Genomic DNA, 6,001 nt, shown 5'->3' with positions numbered 1-6,001 from the left:
GAGAAGGAAACAAGGAAGGCAAAAGCAACCCAGCCAGGGACACAAAGCAGGAACCTCTCCAGCTGGGGGCAGAGGGGGCTGCTCCCCTAGCTACATCTCTCACCTAGCCCAGGAAGGAGCTGCGCTTAGACCCGGCAGCCCCGACCTCGCAACCACGTACCTGCCCACTGCTCACTGACATGGCTGGGGGTTGAGCAGATGTCTTGAGAGCAAAAGCTCCTGGATTGAAGGAAGTGGGGAGGTCTGGCACCTCCTGGGTCTCTCTTCACACCCCAGTTTCCATCTTCCCCAGCGTTTACTCCACCTGGAAGGCAGAAGCTTTACCCTCAACATCTTCCTTCGCTCTGAGGGCAGGGATTTTACACCCCTCCCACCTCCCAACCTAAACGATCCCCAGGTGGCTCAGCCTGGCCTTTGAACAAATGAGTCCCTGCACCTGGAACGCTGTGCTCACCTGTCTTCACCTAATTCCAACTTACTTTTCTACTCTCTGGAAAGCATTCTCTGACCCTTCCGACCCCACTATAGGCTCCTGGGCTTGCCCCACCTCAGATTTCATCATCTTATATTGCAATTCCCTGGTTGCTGGTCTGTTCTTCCCCTCCCCTCCCCATCCTCTAAGACTATGGGGCTCCTGCAGCACCTCCAGTGCCTGGCCCGGGCATGGCGCTCAGGAAGAACACAATCACCCTGTTGTCCTCTGTTCCTCTGCCGGGATGGGAGAGTCTGGTAGTCACTTTATCTTTTACAGCAGCAGGTCTCAGACTAGAGTGAGCATCAGAATCCACTTGGTGGTGCAGGCAGGGAGGGACTTATTAAAATACAGATTCTGGGCCCTACCCCCAGAGCTTCTGATTCAATAGGTCTGGGGTAGGGCCTGAAAACTGGTATTTCTAACAAGTTCCCAAGTGCTGCTGCTGGTCCAGGGACCACAATTTAAGAATCACTGTTGGGGCCGGCCGCTGTGGCTCACGCCTGTGATCCCAGCACTTTGGGAAGCCGAGGTGGGTGGATCACTTGAGGTCAGGAGTTCGAGACCAGCTTGGCCAACATGGTGAAACTCCCTCTCTACTCAAAATACAAAAATTAGCCGGGCGTGGTGGCACGAACCTGTAAACCTGTAATCCCAGCTACTCAGGAGGCTGAGGCAGGAGAATCACTTGAACCTGGCAGGCAGAGGTTGCAGTGAGCCAAGATTGCGTCACTGCACTCCAGCCTGATTGAAAGAACGAGACTCCATCTCAAAAAAAAAAAAATAATAACCACTGTTAGCCTGGCACGGTGGCTCACGCCTGTAATCCCAGCACCTTTGGGAGGCCAAGGTCGGTGGATCACATGAGGTCAGGAGTTTGAGACCAGCCTGCCCAACACGGTGAAACCCCGTCTCTACTAAAAATACAAAAATTAGCCAGGTATGGTGGTGGGCGCCTGTAATCCCAGCTACTTGGGAGGCTGAGTCAGGAGAATTGCTTGAACCTGGGAGGCAGAGGTTGCAGTGAGCCAAGATCACACAAATCCCCATCTCAAGGTGTCAGTTTCTTCAGTGGTAAAATGGGATAACTACTGTCCCCACTGTCCTGGGTTTTGTGAAAATCCAATGAGATAATGCAAATAAAGAACTCATGCACCCAGTAGGTGCTCAATAAATGTTAGCGATCCCTCCTGGGAGTAGGCAGGATACATGGCAGGCAGGGAAAGCATGAACAGCAGCAGAGATGGGAAAGGGCCCAAGCAGGTCAGCTGGGCTGGCAGAAGAGCCAAGGCCCAGAGAAGCAGCCAGGGAGTGTCCTATAGAAGCAACTGGGAGCCACGCACAGTTCTGGAGCTGGGCAGTGACAGGTGGAAGCTGAATGTGGCAACATGGGGCAGGAGGCCATTGCCGGCAGCAAGTCCCACGTGCTGGAGACTTGGCTATTTGGCTAGACATAGGGTTGCCAGATTTAGCAAAGAAGATAAAGTATGCCCAGTTAAATTTGAATCTCAGATGAATAATGAATACTTTCTTTTAGTATAAGTATGTCCCAAATATTGCTTGGGTATACTTATACTAAAAAGCAGTTGCTGTGTATCTGAAATTCAGATTTACATAAGTGTCCTTTATTTTTATTTGCTAAATCTGGAAATCCCAGCCAGACACCAGTTGCCTGCCCCCCAGCCCTTAGTCCTGCATGCAGTTGGAGACCCAGCCCCAGGGTCCACTGCCTCCCTTCCCACCTCCAACAAAGCCACCAGGAGTGATTGATGAGCTGCTCCCAGAAGCCAGTCTTGTTGCTCTGAGTGATCACAGCTACAGGCCTGGGTAAGGGGGCCCTCTCATCTCATGCCAGGTTCACCCAGCAAGAAAGTAGAGGGGCACAGTCACTAACTACTGAGTCTGTGAATTAACAAAGCACATAGGGTGAATGCAATGACTCATGCCTGTAATCCCAGGACTTTCAGAGGCAGGGACAAGAGGATTGCTTGAACCCAGGAGTTCAGGACCAGCCTGGGTGACAGAGTGAGACACCCATCCCTACAAAAAATTTTTAAAAATTAGCTAGGTGTGGCTGGGCACCGTGGCTCATGCCTGTAATTCCAGCACTTTGGGAGGCCCAGGCGGGTGGATCACGAGGTCAAGAGTTCAAGACCAGCCTGGCTAAGATGGCAAAACTCCGTCTCTCCCAAAAATACAAAAATTAGCCGGGCATGGTGGCAGGCACCTGTAATCCCAGCTACTTGTGAGGCTGAGGCAAATAATCGCTTGAACCTGGGAGGCAGAGGTTGCAGTAAGCCGAGATTATGCCACTACACTCCAGCCTGGGCAACAGAGCGAGACTCTGTCTCTAAAAAAAAAAAAAAATTAGCCAGGTGTGATCATGCACACCTGTGGTCCCAGCTCCTCGAGAGGCTGAAGTAGGAGAATTGCTTGAGCCCAGGAGGTCAAGGATGCAGTGAGCCGTGACTGTGCCACTGCACTCCATCATGGGTGACAGAGCCAGACCCTGTCTAAAACAAAACAAAACAAAAAAACAATAAAACACATAAGCTACCAAATTCTGTAAAGAAGGAAGTACCACCTGCATTCTTGAATTAATGAAGAAACAAACAGCTGCCAGTGATATAGGCTCATCTGATGAGTATACCCAAGCAGAGGAAAAAATGGCCTCCACCTTCAACCCCAGAAATGGGCAAACACAAGTGTCCATGCTGCTTGCACCCTCGGAGAAAGCCCTGGAGATGGTGATGTTGACCACAAGCTAGAGTGGGACAGTCTCTGCCTTATTCAGTTCCATTCGGTGTTAGAACAAGTCATACTAGCAGAGGCTGCTCTATTCCCCTTTCTTCTCCTACCCTCATCACCAAATCCCAGATGATTCAGAGTTCCAGAAATGAGCATGTCAGAAATGCAATTTCTTTTCTTTTTTTTTTTTTTTTTGAGACAGAGTCTTGCTCTGTCACCCAGGGTGGACTACAGAGGTGCCATCTCAGCTCACTGCAACCTCCACCTCCTCGGTTCAAGCGATTATCCTGCCTCAGCCTCCTAAGTAGCTGACACTACAGGTGTGCACCACCACACCTGGCTAATTTTTTTTTTTTTTTTTGTATTTTTAATAGAGACGGGGGACCGAGTGCAGTGGCTCACGCCTGTAATCCCAACACTTTGGGAGGCCGAGGCGGGCAAATCACGAGGTCAGGAGATCGAGACCATCCTGGCTAACACAGTGAAACCCTGTCTCTGCTAAAAATATAAAAAATTAGCTGGGCATGGGGGTGGGCGCCTGTAGTCCTAGCTACTCAGGAGGCTGGGGCAGGAGAATGGCATGAACCCGGGAGGCGGAGCTTGCAGTGAGCCGAGATAGCGCCACTGCACTCCAGCCTGGGTGACAGAGCGAGACTTCGTTTCAAAACAAAAACAAAAACAAAAACAAAAAAACAGAGACGGGGTTTCACCATGTTGGCCAGGCTGGTCTCCAACTCCTGACCTCAGACGATCCGCCCACCTCTGCCTCCCAAAGTGCTGGGATTACAGGTGTAAGCCACCGCACCCCAGGCATAAGCCACCGCACCCCAGCCAGAAATGCAATTTCTGCAACAACCTTTTTTTCCTTTAACAATGAACAATGAAAACAATTTGTGCTCCATCTTTAAAAATGTGTGATACAAAAATTTTTTAAATAAAAATAAATATGTGATAAATATTCCTGAATGCCTAGTGTGTGCCCTGGCGCTGTGCTCTGCATTTAATTTGGCTCAGCAGTTCTCAGCCTTGTTTGTACATGACAACCAACTGGAGAGGTTTTTAAACTCCCAGTATCCGGGGCATCAGTATTCGTCTAGGGCATAGTGATTCTAACACACTGTCGAGGTTGAGAACCACTTATTTAATTCATCCTGTAAATCCTCACAATATAATCCTGCAAAGTAGCTTTTATCACCACCTTTGCAGATGAAATTGAGGCTCAAAGAGGTAAATTGATTTCAGCATCTGTAGCCCCAACCTGTGACCTCTCCTTCCTTCCTTCTCGGGCTCCCTTCAGGGATTTCCTGATGTTACAGAAAATGGTATGTATGACGCTGCCCTCCTGGCCACCTGGACATAGCTCTGCTCCCAAGAGGGCTCTTCTGAGATGGCAGCCAGGCACTACCTGGGATCAGGACTGATGCTAAATGACTTCTGCCAAAATGAGGACAACTGAGGCCAGTCACTTCCAAGAGGTTCTGTCACCCTGAGTCAGAATAATGGCAGCTACCTCTCCTCCTCGCCGCCCAGTCGTTTCTAAGCCTGGCTCGTCGCCGTTGCTGCTCCGCCAAGCCTTTCCTCGGTGCCCTCTCTCTTTTTTTTTTTTTTTTGAGACGGAGTCTCGCTCTGTCACCCAGGCTGGAGTGCAGTGGCGCGATCTCGGCTCACTGCAAGCACCACCTCCCGGGTTCACGCCATTCTCCTGCCTCAGCCTCTCTGAGTAGCTGGGACTACAGGCGCCCGCCACTACGCCCGGCTAATTTTTTTGTATTTTTAGTAGAGACGGGGTTTCACCATGGTCTCGATCTCCTGACCTCGTGATCCGCCCGCCTCGGCCTCCCAAAGTGCTGGGATTACAAGCGTGAGCCACCGCGCCCGGCCGCCCTCTCTCTTTTAGAACAAATTACTTCATCTCCAGGTCCTTCTCAGAACAGCTTCTTTGCGGGGGCCATAGGGTGTCGGAAAGGTCTTTGGTCCAGGAAAGCCGCGAGCCACAGATCCAAGAGGAAAAAGCCGTTCCTGGCCCGGGCCTTGCCCAGGGCACGAGAGTAAATGGACCTTCCGCGTGCCTCGGCGCACCTGGGCGCACCTGTCCCCTCCCGCGGTGCCTGCAGACAGGGAGGGAGCGCGGCTGGGCGAGAAGGCTGATCACCGCCTGCCCCCTGCTGGCCAGTGGCAGTATTGAGCCCACTACCGCTGGACGAGAATGTCCCAGGGATGGAATGAAGGAGCGGGCATTTATGGAGCGCCTGCTGTTTGTCAGGCGATGTACTGATAAGCGCTGGAGTGTAAGGATGTACATGACCGGCTCTCAGAGTTCAAATTTAAATGAAGAGATATACATTAATCAAGTAGTCATTCAAGCAAATATGAAATTACAACTGTTGGCTATGCGAACAGATGACGCGAGGGGCCTGTCCAGTCTGGGAGACACGGGTGGGTTCAGGAAAAGCTGCCCGCAGGAGGGGACGTTTGAGCGCCAGGAGCCGCGCAAAGTCATTTCATGTCATCTCTCAAATCCTGCAAGGCGGCTTTCCCCCCTTGACAAAACAGGAAATGGGATCAAATTGAGGAAGGAATTCATCCAAGATCACACAGCAAGCTGGAAGCAAATCTGGGAGGAACTAGGTCCGCCCCGTTCCGAAATCCACACTTTTCTGGAGGTGGGACAGGCGGTGGCACAGGGACTTGGGGCGGGGTCTTGTGGGCGGGGCATGAAGTCTGGCCCCGCCCCCGCCTTAGAGGCCAAAGGGCGCCTTGGGCGTGGTTCTGAGCGGGGGC

This window comes from Hylobates moloch, unplaced genomic scaffold, assembly GCF_009828535.3.
Source record: "Hylobates moloch isolate HMO894 unplaced genomic scaffold, HMol_V3 SCAFFOLD_21, whole genome shotgun sequence".
NCBI classification, from domain to species: Eukaryota; Metazoa; Chordata; class Mammalia; order Primates; family Hylobatidae; genus Hylobates; species Hylobates moloch.
This window is presented reverse-complemented; position numbering follows the sequence as displayed.